We start from the raw sequence: 27,733 nt of genomic DNA on the forward strand, positions 1-27,733 counted from the left end.
ATCTTAAGCTAAATTCTTAATGCCTTTCTGCTGAAATGTATTAGAAACCCAAAAGACTTGGAGAAATTAAAAAATGACAGAAGTGCCCTATATTTGTAGTACTGCAACATATGGACTGCCATCTGTTATTTATGCTTCCAATTCTAGAGAGAATTTTTGCAGCATCAATAGACACAGAAGCAATTATCTATCTACTTAATTATATTACTACAGTTCTAAGATAGAGAGACATGCCTAGTTGTTATTGTTTTTAGTCCTGTTTTACAGACTTTCCAGTATATAATTTCTCTATATTTTGAAGGCCCATTGTCAGCAGTCTGATATATATATATATATATATATATATATATATATATATATATATATATATATATTTTTTTTTTTTTTTTTTGCATTTACATCATTTATTTATTTAGTTGGTTGGTTTATTTATTTTACCAGGGTTAGGGTACTGACTATTGAACATTTTCTAGACCCAGCCCAGCTCACATAGAACACTGGCAGAAAATAAACTTTGGGTGCAGTTGTACAAGAGAGAGAAAGAGACATGAAAAACATAAAACATGTTTGATTATTTGCAAAGAAAAGAGATTCATAGGTGAGTATGTCATGTTCCCAGACATATGAGTTTGAAGGGTATAAATAGGGAGGTTAGGGAATAGGGAACAAAGTCAATATTATGAATGAAGAGGAAAATAAGGAGGCAAGATTATTCAAGTGTCCATCCTTGGATCACTGTTGCAGTATTTATGACTGTTGAGATATTTTGCCAAGGATATACATATATCCAGATAGCATACCAAAGCTTGGGTGCCTTCCTCTTGCATCATCCATCCTACATATGAGGAGAGCAAAGAGGTACATAAGGAACGTATGGGAGCTTATTACCTCAGAACTTTCTTGCTGCCAGTCTGAACAATGAATTCTAGATTCAGCACTGGTCTGTCAACCATATGGTCCACATCATTGTCCTTTGCTTTGGGCAGAAAAGTGTCCCCACTAGGGACCCTTCCTTCCTTTTAACTTGAAACTAGAATATTTTGCTTTGTGTTAATTAGGTGGAAGAAAATATGATTGTGGGAGACAAATTCTTTGCAGGGTTAACAACTCTAAATGTTTATTTTATCTAGGTGCTAGTCATAACCACAAATACTGCTCTGTCTGTGAGTTCTTTGTCCATAAGACCCTTAGAAGCTGGTTTTCTTCCTTAAAAATATATTGGGAAAATCAAAGGCTTAAGGATCTTGCACAAGATGGGATGGCTTCTGAGATTTATCATATGAGCATCTCTCCTTTGCTGAAAAAGAAGCTCAAAAATCAAAATTAGATGCTTTGGCTGTCCAGTCAGATCCAAGCGTCTCTGCTCTGCCTCTTGGTGAGCCCTTGGACCATCTAGTTTCTTTCACAGCTTCTTTTATTACAGCCTAGTTACAGTCTGATCCAGAGCAGCTCCCTTGCTTGTCCATTCTGACTGACACCATAGGCAAGAAGGAGGAACTCTGGCTTGTTATCTCAGGGAGACTTGAGAGCATAACTCAAATTCTCATCAGGGAAGAAGCACCCGGCTGTTTGAAGTGCATCAGGTCTAGGAGCCACTGTGTTTTGTGCGAGCAGACATCCTGGTGAAAAAAACAAAGCAGAAAAGCAAATGTACCTCTACCTCAACAGTCTATGAAGGACAGACAGAAAGAATGATATGATTTTTCCCATGAGCCTTTTGAAGCTATTATGTCCCTGAAGCCCCCCACCCCCAGTTCTTTCCCTCTGATTTGCAGCTATTTCTCCTCTTAACAGACAAAGACATTCCTCTTCTGAGGACGAAGATTCCGAATCTGATGTGGGTTCTTTCTCATATTCCTCACAGATTCATTCATCTATTTATGAGTAAGAAGGCTACACTGTGTTTCTAGATTCTTCTTTATAAGAACTGCCATTTGGAGATACAGTTCTAAAAATGATGCAGCATTTTCTATGGGAGGGTAAGCAGGCATCAGACATGCAGAAGAGATATATGTGTTTCTAAACCTTCTGCCACTTTTACTGGAGACTTTACATGATACTTTTACTACTGTTTCCCTATGATACAGAATCCCAACCACCGGCACCTAAGAAGACCAAAAAATTAGATTCCACACACTGATCAGCAGCTTGATTTCAACTCTCCCAGTGTGAAAAAAGAAACTTAGAGAAAAGGCTTAGAAATTCTGCAAGTTTTAAATTTACTTACTGGCAAGTACACTGCCTGGATGCCAGCAAAGAAGAAATTTAGAGAGCCTGAAAGAAAATGAACTAGAATAGGTGAAGAGAAAACACTGACTGGGAAGATTCCTACAGCTGTTCATCAAAAATCAGTTCAAGCTCCAGCTTCAGTGCAAGACATGTCTTCCAGTAATTGAGAGGAAATAATAAATCAAATGTGCTCAGAGCTCATTAAAATAAATGAAACACTGATGGAGTATATCAACTCAAACAACAAAAGGCTAGAAAAAAATGGAAGAAACTTTAAACAGCTATTCAGATGAACTGATAAAAATGTAAAAATCAGAGGTCAAAAAGAAGAAAGGGCTGGCCAAGTATGAGACTAATCAAGAAGAGCTGTTTCAAAAAAATGGTAGTTATAGGACAGAGCACACAGGGAAAACCTGAGATTTTCTGCTATACCAGACAAACTGGAAGGAACAAACTAAATTAATTTTATGAAATCACAAATAAGCAACAGCACAAAAGTGATTGATGCTTTACAGTTTCACATTTATTCACTAATTTCATAGCATGATTTGTTAATTTAAAGGCACATCATATGTATGCTCCAAACCTTGCCGTAAGAAAAAAGCCAAGCCCTGTATTTGTAAAGAGGCAGTGATACCAGCAGAAAGAACTGATCCTTACAAAACTGTGGCAAAAGAGTAAAGGATTAAAAATTGGAGACACTGGAGTATTTGTAGAAAATTAATATTCATGGTAGACCAGGCAGAAGAGAATCAGCTGTATCCCAGCCATCAGGGAATGTTGGGGGACAGGTGTGAGATTCAAGATGCTGTTTTCAGTTGCCTTCAGAATATTTTTTTTTCTGAAGGATCAAAATATATTTTTTACTAGAATAGGCTAAGGAAGAAATACAAGGTTGTCCAACAAAACGAGTCATCAAATAGAAGGAGACTCTTCTTCTCCTTCTTCTGATAAAAAAGTTTATAGAAAGACTTGCCACTGAAGTATTTTCCAATGTTCCAACGGAAATTTTTTGCGAGAGAGAAAGAAAACACAGGAACTTACTGGAAGAATTGGGAGTACCTTAGACTTGAACCAGAATCTGGGGTTGGGAGATGGAGATGAACAGGAAGAAGACCAGCAGCATTGAAATTAGTGAATAAATGTGAAACTGTAAAGCATCAATCACTTTTGTGAGATATGGCTTTACAAGAAAAAATGGAACAACTGGACTTTTGTTGACTCTGTTAAACTTGTGGGGGACTGGAACGCATATGCTCCACTTAATGTCATTAATGTTTGAAAGGGCACTGCAAGGAGAAAGAAAAGAAAAAAAAGTAACTGTAAGTAAAACAATTTTTGTTTTTAACAGTATTTGTTTTAAACATTTCATGATATAAACTGCATGTTATGTAGTTAAGCATTTTCAGTTATTGTATGTGATAAATACACTAAAATAAACAAGTTCTTTTTCTTCTTTTGAGTTTTAAAGAATGTAGGCATTACAATGTAAAAAGAGAGAAAAGAGTTAGACAAAAGCATGTTTAAATTATATGCTATAATGTTGAGTGGTTGAGGTGAGGGATGGGGTGTAAATGTGCACAGATTATAATATATGTAAAAACGATATGCTCTCTTATTTTTGCATAGTTGAATGTCTGGATGAAGGCCTTTGGCTTAATCTAGTAACATTTATTATGTAAGCAGGTAATAAAGAGGACACTGAATGTAATGAAAAGTTTTCCTTTGGCAAATAAATGTTCATTGTAAGTAGAAAGGCTTGCAGAGCTGCACGTTTGGTATGAATGTTTCTGTGGAGACAAGTGGACTAGAGGGGGAAGTAATAAAAGGAAACAACACTTCTTTAGGCTAAAGGTCAATGTTTTCTGAAAGCATATAAGCTGTTTTTTTTCACTTCTGGGAGGGAAATGAAGATAAGATAAAAACAGACAACAGTTAGTGTAAGTATGCATCTTACCATGGATAACCTAAATGCTAGATTTAGTTATGCATGTGTATGCAGCTCTTGATTTGGGACAGCTATTCATTATTAGAATATGTACATAGTTTTGTATGTTTGTTTTAAGTTAATAGGTTCGGGGGGGTGTTTGTTTTTTGTTTGAGGAATTTCATTAAAACAAAAAGTTTTATAAATGTGACATAGATTCAAGTGGAGATGACAAGAAACAACTGTAGAAAGTGTGGCTGTCAGTCCGGGGTGGTTGTTGCTACTACTTGGGTTAAATTTCAATATTTTAATGTGTACATAGTTTTGTGTGTTAAAATTAAATAGGGGTATGTTTGGTGTTTGTTTGAAGGTTTTCACTTAAAAAGTTTTGTAAGATGTGGCATAGGTTTAAATGGATATGACAAGAAACAGCTGTATAAAAGATCAACCTGCCAAACATTAGTGTATGTATGTAACGCAAAACCTGAAACTAAACATTAAAAAAAAGCTGCTACACATAATGGGTAGGAATAATAAATGTTAAGTTGTCCCATCTCACCTTCATTCTTGCTGTTTGGGTTCGGAGCCGATCCTCGGTTCCAACTTGGCCTACTTCTATAGCTCGAGAGCTATTTACTGGTTCAAGGCTAACCCTTATCCCAGAATGCCCAGCATCAGCTACCCAGATCTCATTTGTCGCTTCAGTTGTGAGATTGCTACATTACTGGCTCAGGCTTAGTATAGTTTTTTCTATGATTATAATTGTTGTTTGTTCTTAAAATGTGTCAAGTTTTTTGTCTAGATATATTTCTTTATCCCTTATCGCCTTTCTTGTGTGTGTTGTAGCTTTGTTGGCTGTCTCTCCATATCAAGCAGGCCTTCTGTAAATTACAGAGCCCCCCCCCCCTTAGGACAGCTATTTAAATTATAGGCTCTCCTTTCTGTTCCTTAACTGTAAAAAAAAAAAAAAACTTTTTGTTTTTTAGTATAGTAGTGTAACATATCTAAAGAGGCCAAAGTTTCTGGCTTCAAAAAGTGTGACTCATGCTGTCAGAAAATGTCTCTGACAGATGGGCACACTAGCTGTGTTTATTGTTTAGGGGCTGTGCACCTACAGGACACCTGCTCTATCTGTCATGCATTTAGTCCTAGGGTCCTGCAGGAGCGCAAAACAAATTAATCCTTCGAGGATTATTGAAACCACAGGATTCTCCGGCTAAAGGTTCTCGCCCAGTGCAATCCTCTAAGTCTTTCAAGTCATCGGTTCCATCCTCAGAACTGACTCCTGGGCTTGAAGAACAAAGTTTGTCGGTGCCGACTAGCATCGACAAGTCATCTCCTCCCTTGGCACCAACTGCCACCTCGGAGCCATCAGGGAGCCACAAGCGAGCAAGGTCTCCTTCATTGGAGCCGATCCACTCGGTGCCACAATCACCCTTATTAGGAAGTGAATGCAGTCATCGCTCTTCATTCCACTCCTCTCGATCCTCCAGGTTATCGGATCAAGACATGGAGAGAGTAGTCAGCAGGTTGCTTAAATCACAGGCCCTTGCGAAATTACTTTCCAGCCCACCTCAGCAGGTTGCGGCTCTAACCGCCTCCATCTCCATTCCTCCTCTGACTACACTTAGTTTGGAGCTGGAGACCATGGATGTGCTGATAGTAGAATTGACTGCGTCAATCACCTCCTCTTTGGTTCCGACGTCAGCTCTGATCACCTTGATTCTTCCAGCCATCGAGGGATCTGGGCGCCGAAGCTCTCACGTCAGCTCCAAAGGGGGAAGTGGCATCGGTCCCTTGTCCGACCCCACTCTCCCTCTCGGAGCTTTGGCACAGGTGAACTCGGCTCCTAAATCGGCCTCGGAGCCATTGCCCTTGATGTGGAGAAGGACTCCCGTCTTTTCGGAGCCAGACCTTTCTTTGCCTTGGGATCATGACACCTTTGAGGTCATGCGGAGTGTGCAGTCCCCTGAAGCAGCCCTACTATCAGCCCCATTGGCTCCTTCGCTTGTGGTGCCTGTACCAACCTCTGCTCCTCCTCTGGCCCAGAAGCGTAGGGAACTTATGCCCCAGGACACCCCATTGGGTGACCCCCTCTTCTTCCGAAGCCTCCCCTGATCACTCAGAGGAGCCTCCTCAGAAGAAGAAGTGCAAGAGGAAGCACCTAGACTCCCCTGAGTCATTCACCTCAGATACAGACCTGGATGAATCAGAAGGATCCCACGTGTCCCCCTCTGAAGATGTTTCCTTTTTGGACATCCTTGAAATGCTTAGGCAGAGAGGTGGCTGGTCTTCCATAGCCCCTACCGAGGATGAGTCTGTATACCTGAAGGCATTCGGTTCCCGACCCTCCACCTCCTGGGTGTCTCCACCTTTTGATCCACTCATGTCTGTAGTGGCTCAAAAGGCTTGGTCAGCTCCAGATTCTGTGGAACCTACTCCGAAGAGACCCAATAAGTTCATAACAGCTCCCCAGGACAAACACTTTCTCTCTAAAGGTGTGCCAGTTGATGCCATGGTGGTAGCAGCAGCCACCAAGAAAGAGTTAGCAGAAACTTCTTCATCTGTCCATCCACCAAACAAAGAGTCTAGGACGATAGACAGATATGGGAAACTAATGTCTTCCTCAGCGACCTTCTCAATGAGGTCACTGAATTATCTCTCTCATTTTACACAACTTCAAAAGGATCTCCTAAAAGAGCTTGGAGATACCCTACAAGATCCTACAGCGGAGGGAGCATCAGCCAAAATAGCTTTCGACTCTTAATTATATAATCAACTCCACTATGAGGCTGATTTCCTATGCAGTCGATGGAGCGAGCAGAGCCGCAGGTACAGGAGTGGATCTCAGGAGACATGCTTGGCTGCGGCTGTGTCAATTTATGGAACCCTTTCGGGTGTCCTTCACAAATGCTCCCTTTGATGGCTCCTCACTTTTTGGGACTCAGGTGAAAGACATGCTTACCAGGTGCGAGCAGGAAGGCAAGACTCTCTCTGCCATGGGAGTCTGTTTTTCCACTCCTAACAGACCTTATCCCAAAGGTCAGAAGGGTGGAAAGATGTGATTTCAGAAGTCCCAGGGACCCTTGCCTGACACACGTGGTGATTTTTCCCCCAGGGGCAGAGGGGGAAACAACAACAATGGCAGACGCCACCCTCATGGCAGAGGGAGACCGCAAAATCAGGGTGACAGAGAAACTTTCTCCGCCAAACCCTTCCAGCATCCCTGACAGGTTGCCCGACTGCTCACCTCTGGACTTTCCCTGTACCCAAAAGCCTGGAAAAATATAACAAGAGACAAATGGGTACTATCTGTCATATCTGAAGGTTACAAAATCCCCTTTCATCAACCCCATCTAAAGTCAAAAAAGTCCATTCCAGATGTCCCACCCAATCTAAGGGATCAAGCAGTTATTCAAGTTTCAAAGCTGCTAAAAAAAAAGAGCCATTCAGAAAGTCCCCGCCGACAAACTAGGATCCAGAACTTACTCAAGATTCTTTTTAGTACCAAAAAAGACGGGACCGGAGACCAATACTGGATCTCAGCAGATTGAACAAATCTGTACAAAAAGAAAAGTTCCAGATGGTAACACTGCAGTCCATTCTCCTCTTTCTTGGTCAGGACAACTGGATGTGCTCCATAGATCTTCAGGATGTGTACTACCATATCAAAATGGACAGATGCTCCAGGAGATTTCTTCGCTTCCGGGTAGGGGCCAGTCATTATCAGTTCAGAGCTCTGCCCTTTGGTCTCACCACAGCCCCCAGGGTGTTCACCAAATGTATGGCAGTAGTCACGACTCACCTGAGACGTCAAGGATTCCAGGTGTTTCCCTATCCAGATGACTGGCTCCTAACTGGTACCACCAGGCATCAACTCTTAGAGGCACATGATTATACACTATCAACCTGCACCGAACTAGGCATTACAGTAAGTTTTGAAAAATCTGCCTTGTTGCCCTGTCAGTCTGTTATATATATAGGAGCAGAATTAAACACAAAACAGATGTTTGCAAGGTTACCTCAGGAAAGAGTTTTCTCTATTCGCCAACAAGTATCATTTCTAATGCAGAGCAGAAAGGTCCAAGTCAGACATGTCCTGCAAGTTCTAGGCTCCATGGCAGCTGCCATTCTTCTTGTACCATTAGCGTGTTACCACATGAGAGTCCTTCAGTGGCTTCTCTTCACGCAGTGGTCCTGCCATGAACTACCCATGTGTCACATGATCCTGATTACAGAAACACGCAAAAGACACCTGTCTTGGTGGATGATATCCCCACTGGTGACTCAGGGCAGACCTTTCATTCAACCCCCTCCGGTAGCCACAGTGACCACGGACACCTCCCTGATAGGGTGGAGGGGCATTATCTAGGCAGGACAGTCCATGGCATGTGGCAACCTCACGAGTACCATCTGCATATCAATGTCCTAGAGATGAGAGCGGTGCTCCTAGCATTGCAAGCTCTTCAAGACACTCTTCCTTCCTGGACTATTGTGATCCAAACAGACAGCATGTCAGTTGTGTGGTACATCAACAATCATGGCATGAACAGGTCCTATCCCCTTGTATCAAGAAGCCCTCAGGCTATGGCAATGGGCTATTTCCTCCCAATGTTTTCTGACAGCAATGCACATCCCTGGGAAATTCAGCGTAATAGCAGACAGGCTCAGCAGGGCTACCCTCATGCCTCATGAGTGGTCTCTGAATCAGGAAGTTGTGGACCTTATCTTCCGCAAATGGGGCCAGCCTTGCTGTGATCTATTTGCCACCCCCCTCAACAACAAATGAAGCAGCTACTTCTCCCTGCTTCCTCCTCCAGGTCAAACTCCCAGGGATGCTCTAGTCCACGATTGGCCTCAGGGACTCCTTTATGCATTTCTCCCTTTATCCCTAATTCCAAGACTTATACAGAAAGCAAAATTTTTGGGTTGCAAAATGATCCTCATTGCCCCCTATTGGCCTCGACAGATATGGTTTCTGTTCTTGCACCTTCTAGACCAGCCTTGGGTTCTGGATCCAGTGCCAGATCTGTTGATTCATCAGTCAGGCAGGTTACACCAATCCCTTCAGACTCTCAAGCTCACAGCTTGATTTCTCCACTTCCTACCTTAGCCAGGCTTCCAAGTATCTCCCCAGCAGTTTGCAATATTATTGTATCCTCCCATAAGTCAACTACAAGAAAGACTTATGCTAGCAAATGGAAAAGATTTTCTTACTGGGGAGAATCTAGAGACTTAAACCCCTTTTCAGCCCCAGTCCATCAAATTCTAGAATTTCTAGCAGAACTGAAATTCTTAATTCTAGCATAGTGTCTCATAAGCTCTGCAAACCCTTCATGAGAGGAACATCTCTTCTTAGACCCCCAGTGAGGGATCCACCTCCTCCTTGGGATCTCAATTTAGTTTTGACTTCTTTGATTCTGCCTCCCTTTGAACCAGCAGCTTCATGTCCCTCAAAATTTCTTTCTTAGGAAACACTTTTTCTGGTTGCTATTACCTCAGCTAGACATGTTTCAGAACTCCAAGCACTCTGTGTTTGTCCTCCATATATGGTGTTTCACAAAGATAGAGTTTCTCTGAGAACCAACCCATCTTTCATACCAAACGTCTGTTCAGAAAACAATTTAAATCAATCCATCGATCTCCCTGTCTTCTTTCCCAATTATAGCAACAAGGCAGAATATGGTCTTCACCAACCGGATGTGCACAGACAATTAAGTTTTTACCTCCATAGGACCAAAGAGCTAAGAAAGTCAGACTAATTATTTCTCTCCTATGCTCACAATAAGCAAGGCCTTCCAGTTTCTAAGATGACCTTATCCAAATGGTTATCTGACATCATTGCCTTTATTTATCAGTTAAGGCATAAACATCTACCAGCAAAACCGAAAGGTCATTCTACTAGAGCATTAGCCATGTCTGTAGCCTTTCAGTCTAAATTGCCCATAGACTAAATTTGTGCAGCTGCCACTTGGGCAAACCCTCATACCTTTATCTCTTATTACAAAGTGGATGTGGTCTCCCAGAGCAGGGCTTCCTGTAGTTCTACTGTTCTGAAGAGTCTGTTCCAATGAGCCACTCGGGATCTTTAGGTGCTAGGGACGCTGTCCCAAACAGCAAGAATGAAGGTGAGATGGGAAAACTTAACATAAAGAAGTTATGTACCTATCATAATGTTCCGTGTCCTTCATCTCGCCTTCCTTCTTGCGTCCCCCCCCCCTCCTTCCCCCTTCCTGGAGAATTGAGAGGAGTTCACTCTGGTTTCACTGGCTGATTTCCTTTTTCATGGTTCACATGCCAGGTAATTTTATGACAGTTTACTCTGATCTGTTATTTTGGTAAATCAATTTTAGGTTACTGGTTACTTTATATGTCTAGTGTGCGCTATCACAAATGAGATCTGGGTAGTTGATGCTGGGCATTCTGGGATAAGGGTTAGCCTCGGGCCAGTAAATAGCTCTCGAGCTATAGAAGTAGGCTGAGTCAGAGCCGGGGATCAGCTCCGAACCCAAACAGCAAGAAGGAAGGCGAGATGAAGGACAACTAACATGGAACGTTATGGTAGGTACATGACTTTTTTTTTCTTAATATAATGACAATACTTCCTCTATTATCTTTAAATGTAAATGGTCTCACAGATGTATACAAAAAAGAAAGAGTAGTAAACTATATTAAAAAATGTGGAGTGCAAATAGCTATGCTACAGGAGACACATTTGGGAAGAAGTGAGCAAGTGAATTTGATAAAGGAAGGATTTCAGGAAGATTATTCAGTGGACTATCTGGGAAAAAGGAAAAGGATCATACTTATATTAATTGCAAGCTGAGCTCCAATAGTGATAGAAGAGGGAAAATGATAATATTGGTAGATTTGTAGTACTAAGGGAGGAGGATTACACTGGCATGCATTTATATTCCACCTAAAACTGCTATAGTGGAGCTTAAGAAAATTCTGGGAAGAATAATCAGCCTTCAGCAGAGAATGTTACTTATGGGAGGACTGAAATTTGATTTGCAGCAGTGTGAATCTATCTGAGGGGCCCAAAAGGGAAAATATAACAAAGAGGGTATATTTTTGAAGAAATTTATGAAAATATTTAGCATGGAAGATGTGAATTCGGTAGTAGTAGTTCGGAGTGAATTTACATATTACTCCACAAGGTACAAAAACTGGGCTAGTCCACACAGAAATTATATTTCACAGGAACATGTGCATTTAATTGCAAGTTTTGACACACATCCAATCACTATTTCAGATCATGATCAATAATCAAAATAAAAGTGCAGGATAATGAAACAAAAATGAGACACTGGCACTTTCCCACCTATCTGTCAAAAAGAGAGGAATTTAAGAAATGGGTAGTGGAAATTATTCTGGAGATCTGATGTTGTCATTTTCATTCATTTCTTAACTGATGGGTCTTAGATCCAGTTTGGCTGCATTTACTTAGATTTTTAGATCTGATTTTTCAAGCTCCTCCATTTATGTACAATGCCCTAGAATGCTATAATACCTCAGATCTTGTTTGCTGCTTTTTCTCTTCAGATGCAGATCTCTCTCAAGCTTGTAGGGTGTTGAGTTGTGAGTGCAGTTTATTTTATTGTTTGCTATTTGTCTCAGTTTCTGTCTCATCCTTCCTCTCTTTCAGAGTTTTCCAGTTTCTAGCATTAGTCACTGCTTTCTGTTTCTTACCCTTCTTCTTGAGTAGCTCTAATACCATTGATGGTAATTCTTCCCTTCCTACCTAATTCCATGGGTTATTTTTAGTTACCAAAGTCGGTACCCCTTTTCTCTTTCTAAAAAAAATATTATATATATATATATATATATATATATATATATATATATATATATGTATATATGTAGACACACACACACACACACACACACACACACACACACACACCTCTTTTTGTTATTTTTTTTCCTATCATGGCTGAAAAACCTACAGGTTTTTAAAAAGTGCACTTCCTCTGTGCACAAGATACCTAATTCTGATGTCCACAGAAAGTTTGTGTACTGTTTGAGACCAGCCCATCTTGAGACTTCTCATCCCATTTGTGCCAGATTAAGACTATGGCCTTAACAGATCAATGCAACAAGTTAGTTTTAAAATGGTTGCTTCCCTCTTCTGCTACTTCTTCAGCTGCTTCAGTTTCAAGGGCTCAAACACCCACCAAGAAACCAAAGTCTTCCTTGGAGTAGAGTGAACATAGCAAATGGTCTCCTTGTTCTCTTAAACCAGCCCTAATATTAGAGCTGCCAACCAAAATTGCAAAAACTTCAGCTCTGACCCCTTCAGATCCGAACGTGGGAACAATTAAACCTCCTCAAACCTGATCCCCTCGTTTTACTCCTGAGCCTGTTAACCCACAGCTCCGTTCACCTTTCTTTCAAGAAACACCAATGAGGATCTCTTGTCCCCTATCCACTTCATCCTCTGTCAGGTCCTCCAGGAGTCCATCCAAAGCAGAAGTGGATAGGATGATGAGGAAGTTTCTCTGGGCTTAAATTCAAATGGTGGTGTTATCAACTCTGTCTCCCATCAAATTCATGAGCCTCCAACCTACTTCTCATTAACTTATTTCTCCTTCTCTGATCCACCCAGAGAGAGAATTCTGAGAGTTGATTTGTCAAATCCAAAGACAACTAGGTTCACTGCCAATCTCCCAAGAGCAGTATGAGTCTTGGAGCCGACGCTTCAGTACCAGATCCGGGGGACCAGAGTCAACTCAGAAGTTGTTGGAGTGGTCCCTTCCCCTTGGCACTTCATGGCTTGGCAGCTCCATGTACTTAGGCTCCAGTGCAGCCAGCCACAGCTTCTTCCTGGCCTTTTGCCTTCAAGGTGGTGCAAAGGTCTTTCTCTCATCCAAGAAGGCAATCTATTGTTACTTCTAGAGATCCTACCCCTCTGCCACCATTGGGTCTTAGTTCAGAGCCTCATCAATCTATCCAGCAGAGACAGCTCATCCATTTGAGCATCCAGACAGCTCCTTTTCAGGAACTTACTCTGTCTTCCAACAACTCTCCATATCATCCACTGAGGACGTCCCCAGGAAGAGATTGTGCAAAAGGTGGCATATAGATTTCCCTCAGGAATCTCTCGCCCAAGACACTGACTTTGATAAAGGGGAGGGGTCCCCAAGGTCTCCACCAAAAGACATCTCCTTTGCAGACTTTCTAGAAATCATTAGCCAAAAGGGTGGATAGTCTTCCAGTCCCCTTCCCAAGAAGAATCAGTATTTCTGGAAGCCTTCAGGTCTGGCCCATCTGTGTCCTGGGTTACCCCTCCCAGCTAATGACCTTATAGATCTAGTGTCTTGTCAGGCATGGAAGGAACTGGGTACCAGAGAGCCCATTCCTCATAATCCCGACAAATTTCTTCTCCCTCCCGAAGACAGCCATTACTGGAGAAAGGGGGTGCCAGAAGATGCCATGGTTGTGGTGGCTTGGCAACTAAAAAGGACCGAGATTAGCAAAGTTTTTCTATCCATCTCCCTAATACAGAATCAAGGGCATGGGACAGATTTGGAAAGTGAGTTTATGACTCAGTGACCTTTACTGTATGGTTGCTGAATTATTTGACACACTTCACTAGACTGCAGAGAGACTTGGTTTGAGAATTTTCCAAATCTTTTCCCGGACCCATGTTGCTGGAGGAACATAAATAGTTATCTTCACAATTTGCCATCCTACAGCCTATGCAGCTAAAGGTATATCATGGGTGGCGGGTGCAGATATAGCCATTAGGAGACATGCCTGGATGCACTTATGTGACCTTGTGGAGCACTTCATCTTTTTTCATCAATGCTCCCTTTGATGGATCTTCCTCATCTGGCCCAACTGTTAAAGAGAAACTCTCCTGAAGTATTGTGGAATATTTTGAGGCAGTTTCAAGCCTTTTCAGGATACAAGATTAACGAAAATAAAACAAAGGCAATAGCTGTAAATTATGTACCCACACATAAACTGGTACAGTACTACCCATAATAAGATGAAGTACCTGGGAGTAAGGACTGAAAGGGATTCTATTATGGCAGCTAAGGATATGTGGGAAGAGGCTAAACAAAAGCTAGTACAAAAACTGAGAAATTGGAAGCTCTTTTCTATAGATATGGATAGCAAGATACAAGTAGTCAAAAATGTTTTTAGTCCCCTTAGTTTTATACACAGGTCAGGCATATTTTTATTGGAGAAATTGTGAATAGCAATTGATAGAACTGAAAGATTTTATCTGGGAGGGGAAGATGGCAAAAGTCAAGTGGGATAAGTGGATCCTTACAGTAGAGCATGGGATTAGCTGATTTGAAGGGGTATTTCACAGGTGCACATTTAAGGCTCCTACGCATAGCACAAACTGAAAGCTTCAACAAAAAGTTGAGATCTCTCATCAAATCCTCTAAAGCTAGCTATGAAAACAGAATTGCAGCAGATAGTAAAGAAAACCACAAGGCCTTCTATAGTTATGTAAAGAATCTCCATGGCAATATCCAGATTTGCTATGAGCTACTGCACAATGGTACCTCCTATACCAAGCCAACAGATATTGTCGGTATACTGGCCGATTCAGTGTCAATTTTATGCCCTCCCCGGACCAGTCACAATACCAGTAGATTGCCAGGCACCTAGTATTACTGCTGCACAGGTTAAAACAGCACTGTCCAAGGCCAAGAATACAGCTTATATGGGACCTGACAATATTCCTGGCTGTGTTCTACATGAACGACAGAGTAAACTGGCACCTCACCTGTGTGCCCTATTCAATCACAGCCTCACCTCATGCTTTGTCCCTACCAAATGGCACACTGCTACAGTCATCCCTCTCCACAAAAGAGGAGTGACTACAGACCCTGGGAACTAAAGCCCTGTTAGCCTGATGAGTCTGATATGCAAAGCTATGGAAGGCATCATCATGGACCTAATAGACAAGAATATAGGGAATCTCCAAACTCTGGATCGCACACAGTTTGGTTTTGTGAAGGGTACATCATGCCTGCTCAACTTGGTTGACTTCTTTGAGTCAGTCACCAGAGCTGTGGATGAAGACAAGTTGGTTCATACAACCTACCTTAATCTGGCCAAGGCCTTTGATACCATTCCCTACTCAGGAATCATAGAAAAACTCACTAAACTAGGCATCAACCCCTATATCACTAGGTGTGTTGCAAAGTGGCTCACAGGTAGACCCCACAGTCAGAAAGAAGCTGACTCCAAGTCAGACTGCCGACCAGTCACGAGTGAAGTCCCACAGGGTTTGGTCCTGGGTCCTCTCCTGTTTTGTATCTACTTCTCTGAAGTCCAGGCCAACACGAAGGGACTCTGGTTGACAAAGTTCGCAGACAATTGCAAGTTGGGAGCTATTATTAACTCCCCGAATGATGTAGACAGCCTACAGAAAGGCCTCACTGAGACCAACGACTGGTGTCAGAACCATGACCTTAAGCTCAATGCCAAAAAAATCTTTCATCATCCCCTTTGAGAAAAACCCGGTTCCCATGAATTACCACATCGATGGTAGTCCACTGAACACAGAAGGCGTTATAAGAGATCTGGGAACACAGGTTGACAGCAACCTCTCTTTTGACCACCACATTGCCACTGTGGTTAGAAAGTTCTTCTATGTGGCACATCTCAGTGCTAAGGGTTTTGTATCCAGGAAGAAAGAGGTCATTGTCTCCCTGTACTCTTCCCTCATTAGGCCAATCATTGAATACAATGCCCCATTTGGCATGTATCTCACTAAACACCTGCAACAACTGGAGAGGCTGCAGAAGTACCTCACAAAGAGGATCCTAGGCCTTAAACATTTGTCCTATATGGACAGACTAAAAAAACTCCAACTATTCTCTGTCTCATATCACCTACTTAGTGGCAATCTCTGTTTGACTTACAAAGCCATGTCTAACCCAGCTCTGTTAGAAATTCTGCATCTAAAGAAATCCCAATCCCTCCTCACCACACTCTCCAGAGACCTCAACCTTATTACCACAATCAACAGAACATGCTGGAGGGACAGGTTCATAACCCAGAGACTGCCCGTGCTGTGGAACAGACTTCCCATACATGCAAAGCAGAGCACCTCACTGGCTCTCTTCAACAGAAATCTTGATGAGTGGATGGGAAATAGAAAATTCACCCCAGGGATCACTCCAGTGGCTTTACTCAACAGAGGAATTTGGATCTAAGGTCGGGTGGCAGTTTGCCAGGGTAATCCTATGGGCTAGGCTTGTAAAGGCCCCAGGGCCATTAACCTGGTACACACCTGTGAACCTATGAACCTATATATCAAAGTGGAAAGGGATGATGACAAAACGGGGATAGCTCAAGAAACAGAGGGACTGGGATTTTGGATGCAGATCGTTAAGGAAAATTACAATACCCATACCAAATATTATATTCATAAAGTAGCAGAAAGTATTCTAAGAACTAAGCCAACATGGGAATGGAGAAAGGAGAATCTGCTGTTAGGGCTGACTGCAATTAGGGATACAGATACAGAGGGCTGAAAGTTACTGGAGAAAACTGGCAAGGGAACCAAGGTATTGACAGCAAATAATTAGAGAGAGAAAGGTAATAGAATGGAAAGAGGCCAAGAATTTATTTGGACTGCAGGCTAGAGATTGCCTTCCCTATCAAGGAGTGATACCAGAATATAGGTAAAGAGAAAGAAATATGGGGGGGTCTAAAGTGAAAGACCAGCACTGGTACTGTTTTTAGTAGAATAGAAACTGCAGTTAAAAAGGGATAATTTCTAGAGTATATAAAATATTGCATGATAAATATTAGAATCAATCAGATGAGGTTAGAAAGGATTGGGAAGACAGATTCAATAATCAATTCATAAAGAAACAATTGGGGATATATGTATGACTCTCAAATGTGCAATACAGTTTAGAAGATTTAGGACCTTTGCATGGAAGTGTTTACATAGGTAATTTTATACCCTAAGAAAAGTCCAAAGATTTTTTTCCTCAGGTAGATAGCAAATGTTGGAGGTGTGATGGGAAAGAAAAGAGGTAATTAGGAACATATTTTCTGGGAGTGTAATGAGCTGGCAGACTTTAAAAAATCCCTGCAGATTACTCTATCAGGCGTATTGGGTGAGCAAATTGGTATAGCTAAGAAAATGATTTTTTGAGCTATGATACAGAATTGGAATTGCCTACACATAGAAAGGCCTTGGTGAGTCTAATTATGGCGGCTGCCAAAAAAGCAATTACTAAAAAATGGAAAACAAAATCTAAACCAACTGTACTAGAAGTAGTGAATATAGTAACAGAGATAAAACAACTGGAAATGGGCTTGTTAGAAATGAGTAGGAGAAAATTACACAGAAAAAAGTCGGAATTTTGGGAACAACACTTGCAGAATAATGTTTTGGAGAAGGAATGAGATTTAAAAGAATGCAGGATTTGAATGAGCTATGTAATATTTGACTGACAATGACTGGATAGATTAAAAGTGATGTATAATGTTTGTAAGTAAAAAGACGTAAACATGGTTTGTTTTCATTTATATAAATGTATGATTGCCTGTGTCATAAGTGATAATTTAATAAAGCTGTTTCTTTAAAAAAAAAAAAGAAACTACTGTATAAGAGATCAACCTGCCAAACATTAGTGGGTGCATGTAACACAAAAGCTGAAAATAGACATTTAAAAAGCTGTCATATATAATAAGTAGGAACTGAGTCAGGTTGCAGAGCTGCTGCTGAAGGTTAACGTGGCGGCCCAGTCTATGCACACAGCAAGGTGTCCAACAGATTGAACTGTTGCTGACAAACTATGCAGTGGCAAATGAAAAGCATTTCCAGTCTGGACAGAATGTACTGTGAAGACCACTCCAACACACAAATATGTGTTTACATTACATACACACTCATCTGTGATTCCTAACAGCATTGCATTCAGCTTACCAGAGAGAAAATGGGCAGGGTTCTCCAATGGCCTGGACGTATAAGTGTGTTTGTACAACTTTGGTAAGACCAAGCAGTGTGTTAGAACCATACCAATCATCACTGACTTCCTCCAGAAGAAGAGCATTGACTCGAATCCCTGTGATTCAGACAAGATGGCAGCTGAGTTTATCCAGCAGTTTAACAGCCAGGCATTTTCCATGGGACAACATGTGGAATTCTCCTAGAAGCCATGGACCCTTACATCCTGAAAGGTGAGGCTGCCACTAGCAAACAGTGGAAGATCAAAAATAAACTAGTTGCTGGCAACAGCCAAGTGGCATTTAAAGATGTTGAAAGTTCTTTTCTGAATTGGATTGAGAAGGCTAAAACAAAGCAAGATCATCAGTCCATCATTAAACCTGACAGGAACTTTGAGAAGGTGAAGATTAGAGATCTTGACAAGGAATTGTTTGACATTTTTCAATGAGTACATGCCTTACATCTTTTCCCTCTAGATATTGTAGAGCAAATGGGTTGTAAACATGTGAAGGTTATCCTGTTGTATCGGCCTTCTAGCTGTGGTAAAACCTTGATGATTTGGCAGATTGGAAACATGCTCAGTGCGCAAGAACCAAAAGTGGTCAGTGGCCCTGAAATCCTTAACAAGTAGGTTGGTGAGTCTGAGGCCAACATCTGAAAACTGTTTGCTGATGCAGAAGAGGAGCAGAGGAGGCTTGGTGCAAACAGTAGATGTCATATCATAATATTTGATGAAACTGATGCTATCTGTAAGCAAAGAAGTATGGCAAGGTGTACTGGTGTCCATGATGCAGCCTTTAACCAGATGCTTTCCAACATTGATGGAGTCAGACAGCTCAGCAACATCCTGGTCATGGGAATGACCAACAGCCCAGACCTTACAGTTGAAGCTCTTTTGCATCCTTGAAGACTGGAAGTAAAAAATTGAAATAGGGCTTCTAGATGAAAAGGGGCATATTTAGATCTTCAATATCCACACAGCAAGGATGTGTGACAACAAACTACTGGCTGATGATGTCTGCATTGCTGAACTGGCTGTGAGACCAAAAACTGTAATGAGAACTACTCAGTCTACCGCCATGAATTGACATATCAAGGCAAGCAACAAAGTTGAAGTGGACATGGAAAAGGCAGAGCAGCTACAGATGACCAGAAGTGTCTTTGTGAGATCACTGGAAAATTATATCAAATTGGCATATGATACAAACTAGGAGGACTATTCTAGTTATATTATGAAAGGATTTATCAAGTGGGGGAGACTGTGACCCATATTTTAGAAGATGGAGGTGCTTTATCAGAAAAGAACAGTGATAGAACCCCCTTAGTCAATGCTGTCCTGGAAGGACTCCTCACAGTGGAAAGACTGTTTTGGCAGCCAAGATTGTAGAAGAGTCTTACTTCCCTTTTATGAAAATTTGCTCCCTTGACAAGATGATTTGTTTCTCAGAAACAGCCAAATCTCAAGTGATAAAAAAGATCTTTGACAATGTATAAAAGTTGCAGCTCAGCTGAGTGGTTGTAAATGATATTGAATGATTTATAGATTATGTTCATACAGGTATGCTGTGCTTAATGTCCAGGATAGGTTTTATCCCATAGAACGTTAAATGGTGTGGACGTTAAGTGAACACTTTATTCTTTACATCATGCTTTGCTTAACATCCTTCTGCACAATGTAAGAATAAAACAAGGCAGCATAACACAACCACATTATCACCAATAAAGTAAAAATATGCTGCAGAAGTAGAGTCAACAGGGTTCGTTCGTGCCAAAACTTTATTCAATGTAGACCAAATAAAAACACCTCCGGTTGAGCACTTTCATCCAGATAATACTGGACTTCATCAGAACAACATTGTACTCCATTAACCTCCTTAAATAGTAATTTAGGTGCCAAATCAACATTAACAAGGAATCATATCATTTAAAGATATACTCATTTCATTAATTAAAACACAACATAATATTCCCTTCCAGTCCTTGTTATCTTGAAGACTGTTGGTAAGCTCTGTGTGCAAAACATGTGCATAAATTTATAAAAAAAATGTGATTTCTTAAAAGATAATAAATATATATACTTATTAAATAACCTATCAAAAGTTAAAAATCTAAATACATACTTTGACATACATTTCCTGTAATGACTTATCACTATCTAAAAAATTATTATACTGAAACACTAAAACACTAAAACACTAAAAATCTAAGCCCTTAACTGTAACGTTTGCTTGATAGTAATATAATCGTTCAAGCCAGGTTCATTTGCTGCATCTGTTAAAAGCTGCCATTTTGTTTCCTTTTGCCCTAAAATTGCCTTAAAGGTTCCCCCGCTGGCTCCTATAATAACTTGTTCCAATATAGCAAATTTAAATATGTGTGTCTCCCCACATTTGTCTATATGTCTGTATGAGGCGTTATTAGTGTCCTTTCGCCTTATGCAGTAAAGATGATCATAGATTCTTTTTTTAAACTGTCTCTCTGTTTTCCCTATGTAGAAGCATGGACATATCATACACTTGGATAAATAAATAATGTATTTTGAATTGCAATTCCCATTCTGAAATATAATCTTAGATTTATTAACATTTTCTAATGTAACTCCTTCCACTTCCCATATGGAATTACATTGGCTGCAGCTTCCACTTTTTACTGTCTGCTTATTCCACTTTTTAATGCTCCTACACATATTGCCTCTTTCTAATATAGACTTCAGGTTACGTCCCATTTTATAAACAAAAGTGGGGTGATCTCCTACTACGTCACTCACTTGTTTATCTGTCTTAAACACGTTCCAATTTTTGATAAGAATTTTTTTAACATCACTGGCTTGGGAATTGTACTCCAATATACAAGTCCTTTTGGCATCTGCCCCCCCCCCCCCATTAGAGTGACTGTCCTTATTGATGTTGAAATTAAAATTGGTACCCAAAACTGGTGGGTATTTCGTACCCCATTCCCTTATTACATATTTACTAATGTCTTTCAACATCTCTTTGGGGTAACCTCTGGAACTAAAAAGGGACCTAATGAAATTTATCTCTTCTAACATTACATTATAACTGGATGTCATCTTTGCCGCCCTGATGCACTGCCCTTTAAATATATTTTTCAGGGTTTTCCTAGGATGATTACTAGTGAATTCCAAGTAACTATTGGAAAAGATATTCTTTCTATATATCCGTGAGGAAAAACTATTCAGTGTACTAAAAATGTAGGTATCTAAATATGCACTACCTGTAGTATTCCAAGAATGGGTGAATTTCAAAAAACTGCATGTGTTATTCAAATAAGCCACAAATTCATCAATTGTTTCACTTGGACCATCCCATAAAATGTAAATGTCATCCAAAAACCTATTGTAATGCTTAATATATTTAAAATATTCACACTGAAATAGGAAAGTGTTTTTCTAGTCTAACATAACCAGGTTGGCATAAATGGGAGCACAATCAGCCCCCATAGCCACACCCCTGGTTTGTCAATAGTAGTTTCCTTCAAAATAAATATAATTGTAATCAAGAACTATCGACATTAATTCTAAAATCAAACTAATCTGGCCCCATTCCATATCAGAATATTGCCTAATACTGTTGCTAAAGGCTTCCATCCCTGATGTTTTTGGGATGCTAGAAAACAAATCAATTACATCAATGGTGATATATGCTAATTCTTCCTTCCACAAATCTCGAATCAGTTTGCTTAAAAAAATCGGACGTAATGGTGGGTCCTTAACACTTTTATGGACTTTAGGAATTCCCACTATGGTGGCAATTATTGGATACTCCACTGTTAAGTAATTATGTAGGTCACTGGAAATTCTGTTATCTAATACTCCTCAATATACATATCAATTCACCTGTGTCCTATATTAATTTCGTTTATGGACACTGTCTCATAATTACCAGAATCATGTAAAATTTTAAACATTTTTATTGTTGTAATCCATATTGTCACAAAGCACAACACCCCCTCCCTTATCAGGCTTCATAATTCAGATGTTACAATTAGTTCTAATTTGTTCAAGAAAATAAATTTCCTCCTCAGTTAAATTATTGACTAATTTTCTGTGTCTCAATCCATCTTGTAGTTTGTAAATATCTTTTGTTACTAATTTCTCATATAAAACTACATTAGGATGGTTGGGTGGAATATATGTGCTTTTTTCTTCAAACTTCTGCCACAACTAATTGTAGTTTTGTTCTGGAATGTGAGAGCTAAATTAATCTTTCTCTGAAATAATTTAATTTCAGTTACGCAATCCACAACTCTAAATTTCATTTCGGGTATATATTTCATACATTTCGCGAACAATTTAAAGTGATTACTATTTAGTTGTAAACCAGTATAGTTGTAAATATTAAAATTATCCAAATTGAACACAATTCCATCAGTTGTATTAATTATAGAGTCATTCAAATGACTCTTTTGATCTAATGTCTCGTACCCCCTTTCCACTTGTAACCTACATTCCTTTTCTTCTCCCAAGGTTGACTGTACCAATTCCATCCTCTGTCTTTCTGCCATCCCATTTCAGAATTCCTTTGTTCCCAGTCCCTGTAAAAATGTGAACTCCTGCAATTCGTTTGTTTGTTATCATATCTGTTACCATTTACTCTGTCAATCCCTCCATCTTTATATCCCGTTTTCTCTCCTTCCTTCCACGGATACATTGTGTCATTTTTATAATGTTCCAAATCCCTTTAAATTTTTTTACACTTTTTAAAGTAAATGTCACCAGCTTTCTTATCCGCCATAGTATACTGTTTGGAATACAATTTATCCCGTTGAGGGAATAATAAGTCACTAACAATTTTGTTTAAAATCTCAACTTCATTCATTAAAATACATAACTTCTCATCATTTTTCTTTATGAGAAGCTTCATAAAATCAAAACCAAACTGGTTAAATAAATTATTAAATTCATTACATGTAACATCGTTCATCGTTACTCCCATGGGAGTTTTAAAAAATCTTAATCCCATAGGAACAATTTTACTATTCAGGCATTTATTTAAATACGCATTGTCAGTTTGCACACCTTTAATGGCACAAAGTTTTTTACCAAATGCATATATTAAGTCTTTCAAAGTTCCATTCAATGATGTCTCATTGTTATTTTTGTAATTCGTCTGTCCGTTAGTGCTATTAATGATAAAATTATATTTATCATAATTCTTTAAAAAAGTGTCTGAGTTATTCACGTTCTGTTTAGTTCCCACATAATTGTCTTGATTAGAACTAACACAAGCTTGGAAACTAGAATTGTGTCTCACAGTACCTGCATTAGAAGACTTAACCACATTAGCTTTATTAGTTATGGCCGAATAAGTTCTTCCAGCCATGTTCCTTTTTGGTTTAGCACCCATACGATGGTATTCATCATCCAAATCGTGCAGGGAAAAAAATCAAAAGTAAAATCTTTATCCAAGTTACTGGCTGCCGAAGCCTGAAGTCCCTAGCAATTCACCAGTTTGTTGGGTTACAGGTGAACCATTTCCTCCTAACTAGCCATTTGGTAGATCAAACTCCGTAACACTCCCATCTAAACAATTGCGTGGTGATATGTTACCACATTTTCCCATGAGTTCACGTTGGGTTAACAGCTCCACAAGATGACCCACTTCCCCCTTCAATGCTGTAACTTCTGATTGAAGTTTGTCCATTTCTTCCCATTGTATCGGGGAAGAGTGAGTAGATACTTTCTCTGTAGACTCCATAACGTCAACAGAAGAATAAAACAAGAAGAAGAATAAAAATCTCAAAATGCACGCACTCGAGGCCCTTCTCAGTATGGAGAACATCGATGTCTGTGCTGTAACTGAAACCTGGTTCAAGGCTCCTGAGAGCACCCCGGCACTATTAGGTTTTACCTCATATCATGCGTTCCGGCCCCAAAACCCGGACCACACCACAAAAGGAGGGGGTGTATCCATATTCATAAAGGATACCCACACCTCCAGGTTGGTGGCAATGCACGAAGCTTCGGAAACCATCCAGGTGCAACTAACCATAGGCAAAACTGCTCTACAAATTGTAGCATGCTACAGGCCACCCTGTCAAACTCAGAAACCCCACACAGCCTTGCTGAAGACACTGGAGGGTATAAATGTATCTCCAAACACCATCATATTGGGTGACTTCAACTACCCGAATATAGACTGGGAACATTACTCAAGCCCTAACTTTCTAGCCCAACGGTTCCTGGAGTTCATAAATTCAAATGCCATGGAACAGCTAGTCACTGTTCCCACGAGAGGAGAAAATATACTAGATCTCATTATCACAAACATGGGGACAAAATGCTCCACACCGGAAGTATATCCCTCATTGGTGAGATCTGATCATAAACTAATCTCACTGGAAATCCACATCCGCCCCACCTCAAACAAAAAGACCACAGTGAAGAACTTCTCTAAAGCAAACTTCACACTACTCAAGACTGGTGTGGTATCCTTCAAGGCCCCTGAGCCAGTGGAAACCACAACCCAAGCTGCGGAAGCCCTTACAAATGCCTTCTATGAACACCTCCAGGACTGCATGGATCAGGCAATCCCAAATAAAACCAAGACTCTTTCCACAAAGGGCAAACGTCCAGTCTGGTGGACCCCAGCCATTAACAAACTTTACAATAAGAGGAGAAAGCTATTACATGGTAGAACAAAATCCATAAAAGGGAAGTCACCCCTGATCATTATTAGTAAAAAAATACGAGCACTCATAAAATCAACTAAGGCCAATTTTGAGAGAAAAATTGCCATGGATTCAAAGGACAATCATAAGGCCTTTTTCAGCTATGTTAGGAACCTGGGTGGAAACTCCCAGATATGCTCAGAATTAGTCCAAAATGATACAAAAATCACTGAACCCACAGACGTTGCCAACATACTGGCAGACAGGTTCAGTGCAAACTTCACCCACCCCTAAAGGAGAGATAACTATCCCAGCAGAGTGTAGCCTCCCAGACATCTCAAATGCGCAGGTGAAAGCTGCTCTCTCTAAAGCTAAAAACACAGCATCAATGGGACTGGATGGTGTCCCCGGCTGTATGCTACACGAGCTAAATGAGGAATTAAACCCGCACATAAGGCAGCTGTTTAATCTCAGCCTTACCACAGGATACGTGCCCAAGGAGTGGCGTACGGCAACTGTGGTCCCACTCCACAAAGGCGGTGCCTCTACGGACCCTGGTAATTACCGCCCCATAAGCTTAACAAGTCTAGTCTGCAAAACTATGGAGAGAATCATAATGGAGATCATAAACAAAGATATAGGGGACTTGCAGACATTGGACCCGACCCAGTTTGGCTTCGTCAAGGGCAGATCATGCCTTTTGAACTTGGTCGACTTCTTCAAAACAGTCACCAAGGCCATTGATGAGGGAAAGGATAGTCCATACAGCCTACCTTGACCTTGCAAAGGCTTTTGACACAATACCCCACTCGGGTATTGTAGAAAAACTTACCAGCTTAAATGTAAACCCATATGTCACAAGATGGGTTGCAAACTGGCTTAAGGACAGAACCCACAGGGTTAGAGTTGCTGGCGCTATGTCAGACTCCAAGCCGGTCACAAGTGGTGTCCCACAGGGCTCGGTCCTTGGCCCCCTATTGTTCGGCATCTACTTCTCAGAAGTACAGGCCAACATGGGAGGACTTTGGCTGACAAAGTTTGCAGACGACTGCAAACTGGGCGCCATAGTGGAAAGTGCATCGGACACGGATATCCTTCAGAAGGGACTCACGGAAACTGATAGCTGGTGCCAGAGCCATGGCCTGAAGTTAAACACCAAAAAATGTATAGTCATACCCTTCGGGAAAAACAAGGTAACCCCAAGCTACCATATTGGTGGCAATCCACTAAGCACAGAAGAGGTTATCAGGGACCTGGGGACCCAGGTTGACAATGGCCTTTCTTTTGACACTCACGTTGCTAAAGTGGTTAGAAAGACCTTCTACATTGCCCACCTGATCATGAAGGGATTCACATCCAGATCTAGTGAGGTCATTGTTCCTCTGTGCTCTTCACTTATTAGACCAATGATCGAGTACAATGCCCCATTCGGGATGTATCTCACCCGACATCTGCAGCAATTGGAGAGACCCCAAAAGTTCCTCACCAAAAGGATAAAGGGACTCCAAAATCTGTCATATGCTGCCAGATTGAAGAAACTCCAGCTCTATTCAGTCGCATACCGTCTGCTCAGAGGTGACATGTGCCTGACATACAAGGCCATGTCCAACCTGGAATTAATGGACATGCTCCACCTCAAAAAATCCAAATCCACCAAAACCACTAGAGCAAGCAACTTAAACCTTAGCACGGATATAAATAGGATGTGCTAGAGGGATAGATTTATCACTCAGAGACTCCCTATGCTGTGGAATAAAATCCCGGTCCATGTGAGGCAGAGCACCTCGCTGGCTCTGTTCAAGAGAAATCTTGACCTGTGGATGGGAGATCGTAGGTTTACCCTGGGAATCATCTCTGTGTCACTACTGGACAGAGGCACAACAAACTAATGGGCACAGTATTTTTTCATATAAGGTGTGGCGTAAGCCACAAAACTTTGGGCTAGGCTTATAAATGCCTTAGGGCAGATATCCTAGTATAAACCTATGAACCTATGAAAACTTCTGCACAATGTCCAACCATATTTACATACACTTAGAACAGTATGGACAGAAATGTGGTCAGATGTTGTGTGGAAGGATGTTAAATGGTGCACATTTTTATTGGTCCTAGATTCCCTAATGTAGTGCCTCAGGCTCTCCTAGTTCTACTGAAGAAGGTGACTCCTCAGGGAGTAATAATTGAGACCGCTAGCTGTAAGGATGTCTTACAATCGATGGAAATGCTAGATGCCTTCAGCACCACCTTCCACATTCCCAACATTAGCACTGGAGACCAGCTTATTGATGATTTGGACATGCTGAAAAGTTTCAAGGACAGTGAGCAAGTGCAATTACAAAACAGGTCAAAAAGAAGGAGGTCTGGATTGGAATCAAGAAACTGCTAATGCTTTCTGAGATGTCACTACAGCTGGACCCTGAATATTATGTGAGGAAATTTCTAACTCTTCTGAAGGAAGAATGAGCTGACCACCATGAGTATGACTGAAGATGAACAGTTTGTAGTAACCACAGGCTCTAGAAAAGTGACTAATAGAAGCCTCAAGACTGGAATCTGTTTCCATTTTATTCAGCATAATCAACTGGTAAATAAATAAAATAACTCGTAAAAAATCAACTTCTTATCATAATGGCTGCATTGAGCATATTAATCTGATATCTTATTTGTCCATTCCTCAACTGATGGGTCTGAGGTCTGACCTCAGATCTCTCTCAGCCATTAGATAGAATTTAGGCTCCATAGCTTGAGCTACTCCCCTTACCCATAATCCCCTGTACACTTTAAGTTACCCCAGATCTCATTTGTAAAACTAAACAAGGATATACATTTTGAGCCTCAAGAGCAGGAGCACACTCAAGCAAAACTTAGCAGTCTGTGGCTACCACTCCACCCATACAGTATAAGAAGGAATCAGTACTGCAAAACTAAACAAGTATATACATTCTGAGCCTCAAGAGCAGGAGCACACTCAAGCAAATCTGCAGTCTGTGGCTACCTCTCCACCCATACAG

The 27,733-nt window shown here is 40.8% G+C and overlaps 1 protein-coding gene and 1 pseudogene across 1 annotated transcript in view; both read left to right on the top strand.

Annotated features, from left to right (window-relative positions):
- The window catches only part of UNC13A (unc-13 homolog A), a 5,702,976-nt gene that overhangs the window by 3,609,056 nt on the left and 2,066,187 nt on the right, over window positions 1-27,733 (top strand). The gene's annotated exons all lie outside the window — the stretch shown is intronic.
- Window positions 680-27,185, top strand: LOC122788385 (annotated as a pseudogene).

This window comes from Protopterus annectens, chromosome 13.part0, assembly GCF_019279795.1.
Source record: "Protopterus annectens isolate FY-2018-M chromosome 13.part0, PAN1.0, whole genome shotgun sequence".
In the NCBI taxonomy this organism is placed as follows: domain Eukaryota; kingdom Metazoa; phylum Chordata; order Ceratodontiformes; family Protopteridae; genus Protopterus; species Protopterus annectens.